The sequence below is a fragment of the Tupaia chinensis genome, unplaced genomic scaffold (genome assembly GCF_000334495.1).
Source record: "Tupaia chinensis unplaced genomic scaffold, TupChi_1.0 Scaffold000493_1, whole genome shotgun sequence".
In the NCBI taxonomy this organism is placed as follows: domain Eukaryota; kingdom Metazoa; phylum Chordata; class Mammalia; order Scandentia; family Tupaiidae; genus Tupaia; species Tupaia belangeri.
In genome coordinates this window covers 3,885,541-3,903,032 of record NW_006160005.1, presented here as the reverse complement: position 1 = coordinate 3,903,032, position 17,492 = coordinate 3,885,541, and the positions used below count along the sequence as shown (strand labels likewise).

Here is a 17,492-nt window from a genome sequence, read left to right as displayed (position 1 = left end):
ACTGGACTCCCACATGGCCAACTGCAGTTCGAATCCTGGACCTGGTGGCTTGCTTTTTCACTCCCCCTCACCTCTCTCTCTCTCTCTTTCACTTTGTCCCTCTATGGTCAAGATAAAAAATAAATAAATAAATACATAAAATAAAAATAAGTAAAAATAATTCTTTTAAAAATAAATAAAAGTTAGAAAATTAAACATGGAATCTGGATTCTTGACTTCTCTTGAAAAATGAGAATACGTAGTCACACAGATCTGTATTCCCCTATGGAAATGATTGGAGAAAGTTCAATAATTAGCTGGCTCCTTTAACCTGGACTTTACTTTCCAGTTTGCTACGGCCTCCACCACTCCTCATTGTTTATTCCATTATGCGACTGGTTCTTGCAGGCATTTGAGTTTGTAACCCCTAGACTGAGAAATATCTAAAATTTCTTTCAGCTGATTTTGTTATTTTTGTTCTATGGTGGGTCTAAATCAAGATGGTAGCTCTTGGGACCAGCAGATAGGTAGTGGTTACATCACTGGACTCCCACATAGCCAATCGCGGAATGAATCTCAGATCCAGTGGCTTGAAAATAGCAGTAGGTGCATGTGCGTGCATGTTCAAGATCCTGGGAGGAGAAGGGATTTTGGCATGGCCATCCTTCCTGGAGGCTGATTTCTTGCTTTCCCTCTCACTGTCTCTGTTTCTGTCTCTCTCTCTCTCTCTGGCAAGCGCAAAAAACTCTTAAGAAAGAAGTTGGTAACTCTTGGAGAGTTTGCTTTGAAGTCTCATCTCTGGTGTGGTGAAGAGTGATAAAGGAGTTTCAAGTAGCAAAGGATTGGTAGGTAGGAAAAGAGTATTATGAGAAGAGACACTCTCCTGTGCACCTAGAGATGTCATCAAGTTGACACCCTTGTTTGGCCAAAGGGTAGGCCCAGTTGGTTCTTGGGAGATTACACCTGGTGAATCTTAAGTTGTGTTGCACAAAGACGATGAGCACCAAGACAGCAGCACTTTCATTTCTTGCCCATAGTAGGCCATCAATAAACAAATGTGTAATGAATGGATGGATGGGTGGATGGATAAGTGGAGTCATGGACCAGACCAGAAAGAGGTGTCCTGGGAGAAATCTCTTTAGGTGCAGATGGCATTAAAAATGGACAGTTCTTTCTCTCAGCTTGTAACTGTGTGATTTAAAATTCTGGCCTGCAGTCAAAATGGCACAACTGTCACACATTCCATAGATAAATCAAGCCCCTGATGGGTCACAATGAAGAGGACTGAGAGAATGTGAGCCCAAAACAAATGAGCCAACATGTTTACTTAGTTCTTGGATGGATGATGCGGTGGCTGGGCCCATGGCAGGAAGAGGGGGACGATGACTTGGCTCCCTTACAGTATGGCAGTCTTCATGTCACATGGCCAGACTTGGGCATGGCTAGGGCACAGACAGATAGGACCTGCCTTCAAGGAGAGCTCTGAGAGAAGATCCCGACACAGGGCTCCTCTGTGTCAAACTGGCATTGGTAGGAGCCAGCAGGAGGGTATATATGCTCAGGTCACCTACCCCTGGGCCGGCTGTGACCCCTGTGCGGGCTGCCTTCTATCATCTCCCTCTCCTCCAGCCCCTGCCCTGTTCGGATAGTCTGTTGAGAGTCCCCAGTTTTCTTGGTCTCTGTGGCACTTGTGTCTATGTGGCCCTGTGCTGCAGAGCACAACCTACAAATGCAATTCAATTATATACTGTGGGCTGCCCAGAGGGAAAGCGGCCAGCAGGTGGTATAGTGGTTAAGGTACTGGACTCCCACCTGGTCAACCACAGTTTGAGTCCTGGGCCTGGTGGCTTAAAACTCATGCCGGGGGTGTGTGCGTGTGTGCACAAAATCCTGAGGGAATAATAGAGGAAAGGGGATTGTGGTGTGTCCGTCTCTCCTTTGGGGGTGATTTCTCACTTTTTGTCTCTCTGTCTTTCTGGTGAGTGCACACGCCCTATAGCAAAAAAATAATAAATAAAATAAAAATAAAAATCTCAAAAAAATAAATAAATAAAAAGGGAAAAGAAAAGAAGATGAAGGAAAATTCTATGTCTCTCTCTGGCTAGTGCATCTCCTCTTTAGCAAATAAAAAAAGAAAGAAGAAAGAGAGAGGAGAGAGAGAGAGAGAGAGAGAGAGAGAGAGAGAGAGAGAGAGAAAGAAAGAAAGAAAGAAAGAAAGAAAGAAAGAAAGAAAGAAAGAAAGAAAGAAAGAAGAAAGAAAAAGAAAAAGGAAAAGGAAAAGGAAAAGAAGAAAGAAAGAAAGAAAGAAGGCAGAGAAGAAAAGGAGAGAAGTACTAGGTGAGAAGTCAGTCCCATAGCTACTGAGCAATGGAGCCTGGGTAACTCTGACTGTGAGGCTGATACTGTTTGATAAATACACACCAACAAGTGAACAGTAGATAAGATACTTTCACCCAGAAAGAGTTCTGTGGAGTCTACTACAAGTAGGTGACCAATGTATTTCACCTTGCTGAGAGCTTTCCTGGTGTGAGCCCTGAAAGTCTCCTGGCCAGAGGACCTCTCAATCCTGGGCAGACTCAGAATGGTTGGTCATCTGATCAGAAGGCAGATCATTGCTCAAGCCAGAGTTCTCTGTTCGTCTATACAGTGGAGAGGCACTTTGAACAGTATTAATAATGACTGGCCCCCAACTCCAGGCACTTTAATTGGTCCAGGCTTCAGCCTGAGAACTGAGAGTTTTAAAAGCTCCCCAGGTTATTATAATGAACCAGTGGCCCCACCTAATGAATTGAACCTGCTGCTGTCTCCAGGTTAATCCATCACCTGCTCAGTTCTGTCCATATCCCTCCAGCGACTCCCTGTCTCCCACCAAAATAGGCAGACACTCTGCAGCCTGGCAGCCCAAAGCTTCCCGTCCCTGCCAATGACTCTGACTCAACTTTTGAGCCCTATTTTTTCAACATTTCTATGTTTTTTGTTTCAGCTAAACTCCCTGTTATTTTAAGCCATTTATTTCCCCTCTTGTAATCCTGATGCATGAGATACACAGATGCGCAGAAACTGTTTATGTAATTACTTATGGAAGCTCCCTGTTCACTGAAAGTTCTATGGGTGTGCAGAGGTGTGTTGGGGAAAGATACTCACTTTCAGGTAAAATAATAGCACATTACATCTGTCAACACCCTAGCCGATAAGTAACCAGTGATTCAAGAAACAGACTAGGGGATTGAGGGTTGGGTGTCAGATATGAGGAGGAGTTGGGGCAAGGGGAACTAAGCAGAGGTGGCAAGATAGGACATATGAGGGAAGCTTGGACTGATGAGGGACTTTAAGGCAGAGGGGCTTCTAATGAAATATGAAGGGGGCCAGACAGTAGGGCAGTAGTATTGCAATGTTCTGTGGTGCTGGGTCCACATGGGAAGGTCCTGGGTTCATATCCCAGGGTTTCTCTGTACACACTAGGTGTGGGCTCACATGCCTGTGATGCTGACTGGCTGAGGCTGAGGGTAGATTGAAACGTGAACCCTGTTGGAGGTGCCTGTCTGTTTCTCTCTTTTATGGAAGAATTAAATGAATATTTAAAAAGAACTAGGTGGGGCCAGCAGGTGGCATACTGGTTAAGGTGCTGGACTCCCAGATGGTTAGCTGTGGTTCAAGTCCCAGATCTGGTGGCTCGAAACTCACACCTGGTACATGTATGTGCATGCTCAAAATCTTTTTTTTTTTTTTTGAGAGGTTTTTGCTATAGGGTGCGTGTGCTCGCCAGATAGACAGAGAGAGACAGAGAGAGAGAGTTTCACTTTTAGAGCTCACCAGAGACACAGAAAGGGAGAAATCACCCCTCAGGGGAAGCTGGTGATACCGCAATCCCTTATCCTCGGTGCTCCTCTCAAGATTTTGAGCATGCACATACATGTACCAGGTGTGAGTTTCGAGCCACCAGATCTGGGACTTGAACCACAGCTAACCATCTGGGAGTCCAGCACCTTAACCAGTATGCCACCTGCTGGTCCCTGCATGCTCAAAATCTTGAGAGGAGCACCGAGGATAAGGGATTGCGGTATCACCAGCTTCCCCTGAGGGGTGATTTCTCCCTTTCTGTGTCTCTGGTGAGCTCTAAAAGTGAAACTCTCTCTCTCTCCCCAAAATAATTAATAATAATAAAATAAATAAAAAGAACTAGGAAGTGAGTAATGAGCATGAAGAGACTGCAAGGATGAGTGGGGCTGGGGAGAAAAGCCCTCTGCTCCTTTCCCTGTTGGCTCAGCCTGAGATAAATCCCTGAGTCTTGTTCAACATATGGGCTGTGAGTGCATGGGGAAGAGACAGAAGCCCCCAGCTCATCCAGAGTCTCAAATAATAATGTGAATGAAGACTATCTTCTGCCTGTAGAACCTAACTTAATTGGTATTTCTCCTAATTATCAGATTTAATCACCACCTCTCCAGTGAAATCATTTTTGACTAAATGAGAAATTGCTATTTAAAAAAAAAAAGGGAGAAAATTATAGAAGGGAGAAGAGAATCCATTTTTAAATGACTTTGTGTGCACAGAGAAACATTATTTCCTTTTCCATTCTATTTATCTAACAGGAGCTGAAAGCCAGGGTCCTCTGAGTAGATCTCGCTCTTGTAGGCTTTCTCAGACTAGGGGAGGAACTGCAGGGCTCAGAGGTGGGTGAGGCTGGGAATCTCCAACCTGAAAATGGCTCTCTTTCTTTGATGCCTCCACGTGGTACCAACAAGCTGGCAACCCTGCTGGTGGGTCCAACAGAGTGACACCTGAGGCCTCTTTTGAGCCATAGGGGTTTGTGCAGGTAGAGTGGATGTGTGCATAGGTGGAGTGTGTGCATGCACAGGTGGAGTGTGTGTGTGCATTTGTAGGTGGAGAGTGTGCATATAGGTGGAGTGTGTGTGGACATGGAGTGTGCGTGCGTGTATAGGTGGAGAGTGTGCGTATAGGTGGAATGTGTGTGTGACATAGATGGAGTGTGTGTGCAAGTATACGTGGAGTGTTTGTGCCTGTATAGGCAGAGAGTGTGTGCGTATAGGTGGAGAGTGTGTGTGCACATAATTGGTGTGTGTATGCGTGTATAAGTGTAGCATGTGTTGGCACGCATACGTGGAGTGTGCATGCTGATATAGGTGTGTGTGTGCATGTATAGGTAGAGAGCATGTGCTCGTATAGGCAGAGTGTGTGTGGATATAGGTGGAGTGTTGTATGCGTGCATAGGTGAGTGTGTGTATGCACACAGGTGGAGTGTGTGCGTATAGGCGGAGCATGTGTGTGTGCATATAGGTGGAGTGTGTGTGCGTATAGTTGGAGTGTGTGTGTGTGTGCGTACATAGGTGGAGTGTGCATGTGTGTTTAGGCAAAGTGTGTGTATGTGTAGGTGGAGTGTGTCTGCATGTACAGGTAGAGTGTATGTGTGTGCGTGTATAGGTGACTGTGTGTACGTGTATAGGCAGAGTGTGGGCGTGCGCATAGGTGGAGTGTGTGTGTGCGTGTATAGGTGGACTGTATGTGTGTGTATAGGTGGAGTGTTTGTGTGCATGTATAGGTGTAGTAGGCAGAGTGTGTGCGTGTATAGGTGGATTGTGTGTGCACATAGGTGGAGCGTGTGTGCTTGTATAGGTGGACTGTGTGTGTGTGTGTATAGGTGGAGTGTTTATGTACATGTATAGGTGTAGTAGGTAGAGTGTGTACGTGTATAGGTGGATTATGTGTGCACATAGGTGGAGCATGTGCGCACATGCATAGGTGGAGTGTGTGTGGATATAGGTGGAGTGTGTGTGTGGATATAGGTGGAGTGCGTGTGCACACACATGTGATGCCAAAGAAGTAGAAGCAGGAGGTGCTTTATTACCTCCAGAGTCATATTTGGCTGACCAGCTAAGTGGCCACAATGATCAAGAGACATCCCTGCTATACAGATGAGGGGAATCCCCTGGACTCAAGACAGCCATTATCCAAAGCTTCCAGAACATTCTTCACCTCCTTGTAAAAGTGAAATAATAGTTAATGTTCAGTGGAGCAGGGAAGGGATCCCCACCTGCCAGAAGTGGCTGAAAGTAGGTGGCTTACCTCCAAATTTGTCTTTTATGGATGGGATTCTGTGATCCAAGCTGGGATGAGCGAGAGAGAGACTGTGGGATGGAGGAGGGTAGAGGGACTGGAACCTTGTGAGAGCATGCCCTGTGTGGGTTAACAAAGCAGCAAAAGGAAGACAGGGAGGGGAAGGGAGCTTAGGGGCTGGGGATCCGCAGTCTCAATACCAAGGGAGCCTGTACTAGGGTCTGATTTCAGGAGCTGGTACATGCAGAGACAGGGCTTCGGGGAGGAGGCAGCACTGGCCCAGCCTGTCCTCAGGTAAAGGAACACCTGGGTGGAAGGACACCAATACTCATGCACCGAGTAGTGTGTTTTCAGGGGGAAATCCCTGCACCCTCATATTTGCCACTCAGAACTCTGATCACATCCCACTTTGCTTTTCAAAAACCTTCAACAATTTCAAGTACAGGAAACTTGAACACTAATTTTCAAGTTAGCACTGAAGTCCCTGCTCCCCTGGCCTCAGCAGGCCCTGCCAGCCCTGCTTCCAGTGATTCTGCCATATTCCAATCAAAAGGGACACCTCCGGAGCTGTTTGCCTTGTAGTTCCTTTTACTCAAAATTCCTTTCCTCACTGGACCCAAGTCTTCCACCTGACAAAATCTCCCCTTAAGGCCAATATTTCCATGAAAGCATTCCCAGTCTAATCTGCTGATAGGAGGTCTCATCCTCCATGTCACATAGTAAGTTACAGAGCTGGGGCCGACCCCCTACTACTCCTATCTCATTGTACCCTAGGCTGGTCCTCTTCTGGAGCGTCTTGTTGCTGGGGAGACCAACCTCCCTACTCGAACACTGACACGGGACTGAAGCAACCCCAGAGGAACCTGCTCAGTGGTAAGTCTCTCTATTTCTATGGCAAGGGTCTGGCATAAGACCTGAATTTGAGTCCTAGTACTGCCCTTACCCTGTGTGTCCTAGGTGGCTCAGACAAGGTGTGCTGCATATGTCAAAAAACTACCGGAGGGACCAGTAGTTGGCATAATGGCTTTGTCTCTGGACTCCCATGTAGTCAACTGCGGTTCAAGTCCTGGACCTGGTGGCTTAAACTCAGGCTGGGCGTGTGTGCATGCGAGCCCAAGATTCCGAGAGGAGAATGGAGGACAAGGGATTGCAGCATGACCATCCCCCCAGGGGGTGATTTCTTTCCATCTCTCTGTTTCTCTCTGTCTTTCTGGCAAGCAAAAACCTCTCCAAAAAAAGCTACTGGAAGGCCCACTCAGCAGTACACTAGTTAAGCTGCACAGAGGGAGCTGGATCCTGCATGGCTGATTGCTGTTCGAATCCTGACCCCTTGTGGCTTGAAAACACACAGGGCATGTGTGTGTGCGCATGCTTGTGTGTGTGTCCCAAATCCTGACAGGATGGAGAAATGGAGAAGGGATTGCAATATGACCACACTCCTTGAGGGGATTCCTTCTCTTTCTCTCTCTTTCTTTTCCTCACAGGCAAAACACTCATCCTCTGGCCAAAAACAAACAAACAAAAATAGTGACTGAAAAGGCCTTTTCTCTTCACTGGGCCATGAGTTGGATGGATGGTCAATAGACTTGAAATGTTCCTGTGGCTTAGCACTTCTGCTCTTTGCCGGGTGTCTCAGCCTCCCACGAATTTATCTACAAATGCCCCTTTACTCACACACCCTGGAGGGAGCAGGATAAGACACATCCAGGAAGGACTTGGCCTTGGTCTGCCCCAGCAGCTGAGAGCCAGGCCACCCTCCCTCCCTCCTGCAGTGAATATGGATCCGAAGTCACCACCGGCTGAACCTCTCCAGAGTGTAGTAGAGCGTGTGGACTCAGAAACCGCTGGAGCAGAGTGTGAATAATGGGAACTGCTTCTGACTTAATTAGACTGACATTAAAATCACACTCCCTGAAGCTTGCAGAGGCAGCAGGAGGCCCATCCTCCCTCCTCCGTGACCTGGGATGCTCCTCTCATTTCACCCAAGTCCAAATACCTTCCATTTCATTGGCAAGAGGATGCTGCTCCTTCCTCCTGTCACTTCTTGTTCTTGGTTACTTCTCCTGCATCTTTCCTCCTCTCTCTCTTTCTCTCTGTTTAAGAATTACTTTATTTAACTTTATTCATTTATTTAAATTTGACCAGAGAGGGACAGAGTGAGGCAGAAAGAGAAAAAGGGTGAGAAAGCAAGCCGCCAGGTCTGGGACTTGAACCACGGTCGGCCATGTGGGAGTCCAGTGCCTTTAACCACTATTGTGCCACCTGCTGGCCCCCTCTTGCTCTTCTCTTACTGTATCTCATGGACTTGGGCTTTGTGTTGCTCTCCTGTCATAATTACTCACATTCTTCTCTCCTCTCGCCTTCCTTCTGCACCCACTCTCTTTGGTACCCACAGCCCTATCATATGTATCCACTCAGTCTCTCTGCTCAGTAACGGTGAGCACAGGTCAGATCCTTGTAATCCTCTGGTCACGTGATGATTAGAAGGCTGTCATAAAGAGGTGTCCTTCTCCCTTGACTCCTTGTGGCCAGATCTGAATATTTTTCTTTCTTTCTTTCTTTCTTTCTTTCTTTCTTTCTTTCTTTCTTTCTTTCTTTCTTTCTTTCTTTCTTTCTTTTTTTTTTTTTTTAAGGTTTTGTCATAGGGCAAGTGTGCTTGGCAGAGAGAGAGCCACAGAGGGACAGTGAGAGAGACAGTGAGAAATCATTCCCTAGGGGTTATGGCTATTTCACAACCTGTCCTTCTCCATTCTCCTCTTGAGATTTTGGGCACACATACACATGCGCCTGGCATGATTTTCAAACCACTGGTTTTGGGACTTGAACTGTGGTTGACCATGTGGGGGTCGAGCACCTTGACCACTACACCAACTGCTGGCCCCCAGGCCTGCATATTTCTGACCCCCTTTGACAAGAAGGAAGTAATTCAATGGCTGATTTAGTTTGTCTGTGGCCAAGGACAGAAGGGAAAGCCACTAAGAGTGATGGTTGGAAACTCAGGGTTTCTCAACCTGGGTACTACTGGCACTTGGACTGGGTAATTCTCTGTGGTGTGTGTGTCAGGGGGTGGAAGGACACTGCCCCAGCACCATGGGATGTTTAGCACACCCCTGACTTATACCCAGTTGTCAGGACATATTCGGAGAGAGGCCCTGAGGATGTGGGGACATGCTCTGAGCAAACATCACTTGTCCCTTTTGGCTATGACAGAACCTTGCAGCTTGTCCTTTCCTTGACCCTTACTGGAGGTAGAGCAAAGGGTGGAATTTTCTAGGGGCCTTCCAACAGATACATCTGATGGAATTCAGGAATGATCCTAACCCCAATTAGCAAAGTCCAACCCCTGCTCTGCCTCTGTAAGACTCTTTAGCCTTATCAACACCCCCTTGATGTTTGTAAGAAAGTGTCCTCCCCACACCTGCAGCTAGGCTTCTCTCCATTAGATAAGAAGGTTATGAAGATTTCTCTTTGAAATGGAGGTAGCTAAGGGATATACTCAGCCCAGTATGTCTAAGCCCTTACAGATTTGTTACCTGCTTCTTATTGCCTGTAACGTATCAACGTATCTATGGCATGTCATGAAATACACGTATGTAGTGTTGCCTTGCCCTATAAATAAAGGTGCCCCGTTTGTCAGGGCAGCACAAGTTGCTTGGGCTCCCTAGGCTCAGGCCGCCTGTGTCCATTGCTACTCTGTCTCCTTGTCTCTTTCTACTTTCTCTTAGAGCGAGCTATGTCTTGGGCAGATGCTGACACCCAGTAGATGTCCATGACTGGCAACCTCCTTTAGGCTGGATTCAGTTAAAATGTTTTCAGACTTTACCAAATGTCCCCTGAGGGGCGGGGAGATAAATTGTCCCTGATTGAAGACCCTGATTTCAGCTTAGGTCCTCGTTCCGCATCTGTGTGGTTTAAATGGAAGCACACTGGCCTTGGCATTTGTGCCCTGCACCTGCCGCTGCCCAGCACCACCCTTAGGTCCCTACGACCTACCCTCGGGCTCTCCTTCACTTACGCTCTCTGAGTTGGTTTTTCATTTTGCAAATGGGGCCATTGCCTAATTCACAGGATTAATGTGAAGAACAAATGAGATACAAACTATAAAATACCAGAAAATGTATTTAAGCACTACACTGTGTTATCCTATGCAAATAAGGCTAACGCTAGATACTCAAGAGAGAGTTAATGTTCAGCGATGATGGATAAGGGCTTGCCAGACACTCCGTTGATTAGATTGGGAGATTGGTGAAAAATAGTTTAAAAGGATTCAGCAGTCAGGACGGGGGAAGAACAACAGGAAAGCAGAAGAGAAAAAATTCCATAAAAGGGGGGGCCCTGGAAAGCAGTGGGGCTTCAAGGCTAATCGTGGGTCAGAGGTGGTCTTCTCCTTTAATGGAGGGAATGATATGAGGAGGCCGTGAAAGTTCCATAGCCCAGGGTTGGAGGGCAAGTGTGGCCAGATGACAGTGAGGGGGAAGAGCAGAAATGTTTTAGACATTTCTTTGCTAACCAGGAGAGAGAGGGAGAGAGAAAGAGAGAGAGAGAGAGAGAGAGAGAGAGAGAGAGAGAGAGAAAACACCTAAACCAGGAAAACCCAAACCAGGAGGTGACACATCTGAAGGTAAGAAAATAAGACAGCTTCAGAGACAGACTGGCCAAAGAGCAGTGTGGACACCTGCTGTTTTTGCTTCCCATGTCTTCTGGCCTGTCCTCTGGGCACAGTATCATGATTTCTCTTGGGGGAGCATTCATTTCCTGTCCTCTGACCATGCGGCTTCAGGACTAGACTTGAGACTCACATCCTCCAGATTGCAACAACGATTCAGGGATCAGTACAAAACTTAAGTGAGGCCAATCAGAGCCAGTGAGCGTTAACTGTAGGACTTCTGCTTACATTACTGGAAAAAAAGAATGTGCCTATTTTTTTCTGCTGAGATTGATAAGACCTAGAAGGATGGTAAAGGAGCCCATCTGAGAAAGAAGCAACAAGGAACAAGAGGTGGAAAAAAAAGATTAGTAATGATACTGTCTGTACACCTGGATCAAACCATCCCTGAAGTCCAGCACCCTAGGCATTTTTAGCAAAATGGGGCTGTAAGTTCCTTGTTGAAATTTTTGTTTAGTCCAACTTGAGCTGGCCTTTTGGAGTTGAAAAGGTCTTTAATAATATAGGGAGACAGTGTGGTAAAAGAACAAATTGGCTGGCCAATGAATCAAGAATGGAAATCTTGACTATAGGTAGCCATTTTACCTCTTTGAGTTTCAGCTTTTACTCATCTATCAGGGGATTTGGAAAAGGTCATGGAAAAAATGAAAATAAAGAACAAGTTTACTTTGGTGCAAAAGAATTTAGATACCGATGCATAGTTTTTTCACAATACGCATTTGTCATTTTTAAGACCTTCTCATAAAATACAAGGACATCAATAAGATGGTACAGAAGGTAAGTGTGATGATGCTGGCCACTCTGTTACTGATAATTCCTCCTACAAATAGTGAGCACCGAGACCTCCTCAAGGCCACTTACTGGACATTGCCCAGCCCTTCTGTGTGGCTTCCAGTTATCTGTCAGACAGATGAGGGCTCTCAGGGCTGGCCTTGGACAAAACTGTAAAGTCAGGGCAGTTTCCTCCACGGAAACATAACCCACCTCCCCCAGTGTGACAACAGTTCAGTTCTTCAGTCTCAACAGCCTCCTGGCCCTCCAGGACAAAAATTGGTCCAATAATATCACACTTTCACCTTTTAGTCTGAATGAGATTTAAATGGTTTTTTGCCTTTCTTTTTTTTTCCGAGAGATTTTTGCTATAGGGCGCGTGAGCTCACCAGACAGACAGAGAGAGACAAAGAGACAGAAAGTGAGAAATCACTCCCCAGGGGGGATGGTCACGCTGCAATCCCTTCTCCTCCATTCTCCTCTCGGGATCTTGGACACGCACACACACGCGCCTGGCATGAATTTAAGTTACCGGGTCCGGGACTCAAACCAAGGTCGACTCCATGGGAGTCCAGCGACACAGCCATTACGCTAACTGCTGGTCCCGGTTTTTGCCTTTCTAAGACACTTGGGCAAACTTTGCCTGGGCTCCTAATAATCTGCACCGAGAAGCATTTTATGACCCTCAGAAAAGCTAGCCTGAAGGTGAGTTGTCACCAGTGGCTTTCTATCAAGAAGGGTCACATCCCTCAGATTAGACTCCGTTCTCGAGAGGGGACAATGCAAGCTAATTCCGTGGCAATTTAGAAGAGACTGGCAGACCAGAGAGGATATTTACAAAAGGGTCCTGGCATTAGCAAATTGCTAAATTGAAATGTTTCCAGTCTTAGAAGGAGTCAGGGGCATTAGTACACTCTGGCTGAGGCTAATCCTATTATTTGGAACTCTATCAGTACCTTCTTCTGGCTGGAGCCTAATCTCGGGGGTGGATTACTGCAGGGGGCTGCCTTTCATTCCTGTTTTCTATGCTTTAATGATATTTCCTGTGTACATGGCTGGGTTAGGATAAGACTGCAGCTGGCCCTTCCCTTGTCCCCACCCTCCTTCTGACTAAATCCTACAACGATCTCTGGGAACACTGTTTATGGCTAATTGTGATAAGCTAGTGAGTTTATTTTGCAAACAGTGAGAAACAACAGTAGACATCTACTTTCCACCCTAACTTTCAGACTTTGTCACAGTGAGTGTCACCTCCTCTTGATGCCTGATGGAGGAGTGGAGACTCCTGCAACGCCTGGGATATCCATTCATTCTCTTTGGTGCTATTGGGCCAAATGTTTCCCTATGGCTCTTAGTGTGAACGAAGTAATGGTCCATGGAAACCCTTGCATGTGCACAGACAGGGGTGCCCATGATGGCCCTAAAGTAGAGGTGAGCAACCTTTTTGTGTAAAGGGTCAGAGAGCAAATATTTCAGGCTGCATAGGCTGTAGATTCTCTGCGGCAGCTACTGAACTTTGCCTGTGGCCTCCAAATAGCCTGGGACAATATGTACATGGTCATGTCCTACTAAAACATTTATAGAAGCAGACCCCAGCTGTGGCCCTCCTTGTTCTCTGTTTATTTTTGTTTGTTTGTTTTTTGTTCTTTCTCTTCCTTTCTTTCTTTCTTCTTTTTCTTTATTTTTCAAGTCTAGTTGGTTGACTCCTGGACTGGACAGTAACTACACAGAGTGACTAAGTTTGCCCGCCTAAACTTAGTAACCATAGTTTGCCTATTTCTTCTATACTCCCTCTGCAGTGGGTGTTGGATAGCTATCTTCCTGGGAGGTATGAGAGCACCTGTTCATAATTAGGAGGTAGATGAGAGGGCCCCTTGAGATTCCTCCTAGGGTATCAACAGTAGGGTTCAAGGTGGTTAGAGGAAATGGAAAACTCTTTTTCAAGGTCTATCTATGGTTTCACCTTGATGGTGTCTCCACGTATTATGTATTTATTCATTCAACTTCTTGTTCTTTCTTTTTGTTCTTTTTTTTTTTTTTTTTGCCAGAGAGTATGTATGTTTGCGAGAGAGAGAGAGAGAGAGACCCTCTCCCCCAGTGAGGCGTGGTCACACTGCCATTTTGGCCACACGTGCCAAAAACATGCAACTGCCAGATTGGGATTTGAACAGCAGTTGGTCATGTGGGATCTAGTTTTCTTTTTCTTTCTTTTTTTAATTTTAAAAAGAATTATTTATTTAATTTTATTTATTATTATTTTTAATTTGCTATTGGGCATGTACACTCCTCAGAGAGTGAGAGGGAGAGAGAGTGAGAAAGCAAGCTGCCAGGCCTGGGATTCAAACCATGGCTAGCCATGTGGGAGCCCAGTGCCCTAACCTCCACACCACCTGCTGGCCCACCCACCTTTTTTAATCACTAAGCTATGAGATTGGTCCTTCTTGTTCTCTGCTTTTTTGATTGTTTTTCTTTTTCTCTCCTCCTTTCTTTTCTCTTTCTTTTTTCTTCTTTCTCTCTCCCCCTCTCTTTCTTCCCTCCCCCTCTCCCTCCCTCCTTCCCTCCTTTCTTTCTTTCCTTTCTTCCTTCCTTCCTTTCTCTCTCTCTCTTTCTTTCTCAATCTGTGCCCTAACTGGAGAAGAGAGAGAAACAGGGAAACCGAGAAAAAAGCCTCCATGGGGAATGGTCACTGCAATCCTTTCTTCTCCACCTGCCCCTCTGGTTGCAATTTGGGGCACGCAAATGCACATGGCATGTTTTTGAACTGTTCAGTCAACTCCGTGGCTGCCTTAACCGCCAGGCTATGGACTAGCCCCCCTCCTTGTTCTTCTTATTAGCAGTGTTTGCATATTTAGAAGTGCTGCAAAATTATTTGTTGAGTCCCAGCTGTGTGCCAAGCATTGTGCTAAGGATTGCAATTCAGAGGGAAAAGCCTGCTCCCTGGCTCCGGGGAGCTAACAGTGCAGAAGACAAAAGGAAAACTAGGCAATTAGAGTGATGTGCAAGGCATTGTCCCGGGGTGAGCAAACAGTGCTACAGGATGGCATGTAGTTCAGACTCTACCACAGACTGGACAGGGGGTGATCTCAAGGCCTCAGTTCTTCCTGAGACAGAATTCCGGAGCACAAGTTGCCACGGAGAAAAAATAACTCACCACTTGGCAGCCTCTGGAGCACCACAGGGCACTGCTCACCTGCTTAGAATCCCAGGGTGCTGCAGCAGAGGCCTCCAAAGCACATTTGTGGAAATGAAGAGCAGCCCATTCAAGGGAAAAAACTCCCTCTCTTTGCTTCTTACAGCAGTTTTTGTTTATCTCATTATCTCCCAACCTGAAGAACAGGACCATCTGGCATGCGAGCATGTTAACAAGATCATAAATTAGGAGGAGAAATGAAGCCAGATTTCCATAATGGTCGCAAGACAGAAATCAACAGCACTGGGCTGGAATTTGCTTGGAAGGTAGGGTGGGAGGGAAATGGAGCAAAATGAAAATGCCTCAGCACATCCCGCCTGAATGAAAAACACAAACCCAGAGTCATTTAGAAAGAGTGGGTTTGAAAAAAAAAAAAAAAAGTGCTGGTAAAGCATCTTTCCTCTGGTCTTTCTCCCCCTCTTCCTGTATTCTGGGTCTTCCCTTAGGAATGGGGCCAACTCGAAATCCTCATTCTTGTAGGTCACTACTGTAAACATCGTGTGAAAACATGGAGGAAGGGCTTGGTTAACTCAGAGCCCAAGGCTGCCTACTTGGGTTAGATCACCTGGGCAGCATTTAAGATCCAAGGGAGAGTGCTTCCTGGGGTTTCTTGTATTTCCTGGGACTCTGTGCCTCAGGGACAGCAAAGACACGACTGTAGGTAGTTAATGCCAGAGTGTGTTACCTCCATCGCCTCGAGGCTGGGAGTCCTCTGCACGCGTATGCACACACCCAGCATTGCCTGTTACCAACCCATTCGGCTGCTGTTCCCCCAGAGTATGTTAGACGCTCTGTGTGGGGTCTCTGGCCTCTTGCCCTCCTCTGCCCAGCTTTCTCCTTGGAATAGCAGGGCCCCTGTCCAGAGTACCTTTCTATCTACCCCTGTAATAAATATTACGGTTTGAGTATCCCTCAAATTCATGTGTTGAGATTCAGTTGTGAAGGTATTAAAAGGAAACTTAATGACAGGCAGGTGGCGTGGTGGTTAAGGGTGTTGAATTCCCACATGGCTAACCATGATTTGAGTCTAGGACCTGGCGGCTTGCTTTCTCGGTTTCCTTTTCTCTCTCTCTGGTCAAATTAAAAAATAATACTACTAAATGGAATTAAATAAATAATTTTTTGAGAGGTTTTTGCTATAGGGTGCGTGCGCTTGCCAGACAGACAGAGAAAGACAGAGAGACAGAAAGCGAGAAATCACCCCCCAGGGGGGATGGCCACGCCACAATCCCTTCTCCTCCATTCTCCTCTGAGGATCTTGGGCATGCACGCACGTGTGCCCAGCACGAGTTTAAGCCACCGGGTCCAGGACTTGAACTGTGGTCGACTACATGGGAGTCCAGTGACATAGCCATTACACTAACTGCTGGTCCCAATAAATAATTTTTTAAAGGAAACTTGATACTTTCATGGTGTTAAAGGTGGGAACTTTAGGGAAAGTAAGTGCTTAGGGCAGGTCCCCCAGGATTGACTCCTGGTGGGTTTATAATTAGAGGGAGAAGGGAATGAACACAGAGAGATTTACACTTCTTTTCTCCACAGGGTGATTCCCTGCATGGCCTGGGGACCCCAGCGATAGGAAAACCCACTAGGCATGGCTTCTGGACCCCCTTGGACCTTGAACTTTTAAACCATGAGCCAAATAAATGTCTTTCTCTTAATCTATCCAGGCTCAGGTATCTTTCATTGTTAACAATGGAACAGACTAGAACAAATACTTCATCTGTTTTAAAAATGACAAGAATAGGAGATAATTTTATTCCATTATTGTATTTATAGAAGTATATCAGGGAAAAGGGGCTGTCCTTTTAAAAAATTAAGGGCAGGTCCAGCCCAAGGGCGGTGGTTAGGGTGACCATATCCCACAAGACTGACCACTTGGTTTGAGTCCCAGGCCCAGTGGCTTGGAAAGCACACTGGGTATGTGTGCATGTGTGCCCAAAATCCAGGTGGGAGAGAGAGATGGAGGAAAAGGGATTGTGGTGTGACTATGCCCCACTGGGGTTGTGCTCTCTCCCCTGTTCTCTCTCTCTCTCTCTCTCTCTGTGTCCCTGATGAGCACAGAAATCTTTTGGCAAATTAAAAAGAAAGGAAAATAGGGGCATATTGGATAGAGCGAGTTGAAGAAACCAAACATATGCCCATTTGAAGCTGATACTGTGAAAGTAAATAATGAACTCTTCCTGATTGGAGAAGTACACAATACAGATTCCTGTTAGTGAGGTCATGCAGCAGATGGCTTCAATGTTGCCTGCAAATCGAACTCTGCTCTGTTTCTTCTCAGGGGGCAAGTTATTGATACATCTTTTAATTTCTTCCATGATTTTTCACCTATTCAGGCTTGAGACGTTTTTAAAAGTCAATTTTGATAATATCCCATTTTGATAGTTTCCTAGAAAATTGCTCTTTGTGTGAACATAAAGAAACCTATTTTTCTATGCCTGCCATTTCTTACGTTATTTTGTTCCTGTTTTGTGTATTCAGATCTTTCTCTTTAGTTCATTTTTAGACGTTTATTTAGGGCCAGTTAGGGGCATGGTAGTGAAGGTGGCTGGATCCCACATGGCCAACTAAGTGGTTCAAGTCCTGGACCTGGTGACTTGAAAAACAAACTGGGTGCCTGTGTGTGCATGCCCAAAAATCTGAGAGGAGAATGGAGGAGAAGGGACTGTGGTGTGGCCATCGCCTTGGGATGCTTCTCATTTTTTCTCCCTCTCTCTCTCTCTCCAGGGAGTGCACATACCCTCCAGCAAAAACTTAAAAAATAAAAGTTTATTTATCCCATGAGAGAAAGAAAGAGAAGGAGGGAAA

General features: G+C 46.0%; 1 protein-coding gene and 1 long non-coding RNA gene across 3 annotated transcripts in view; one reads left to right on the top strand and one right to left on the bottom strand.

Moving 5' to 3' along the window:
- SHISA6 (shisa family member 6) overlaps positions 1 to 17,492 on the bottom strand; it is a 380,723-nt gene that overhangs the window by 68,876 nt on the left and 294,355 nt on the right. The window lies entirely within an intron of this gene.
- The window catches only part of LOC102481179 (uncharacterized), a 67,787-nt gene that overhangs the window by 39,751 nt on the left and 10,544 nt on the right, over positions 1 to 17,492 (top strand). For both annotated transcript variants that reach the window (XR_001370967.1, XR_335679.1), the window contains exon 6: positions 6,829 to 6,927. This is a non-coding gene — a long non-coding RNA (uncharacterized LOC102481179). The remainder of the gene's footprint in view (positions 1 to 6,828; positions 6,928 to 17,492) is intronic.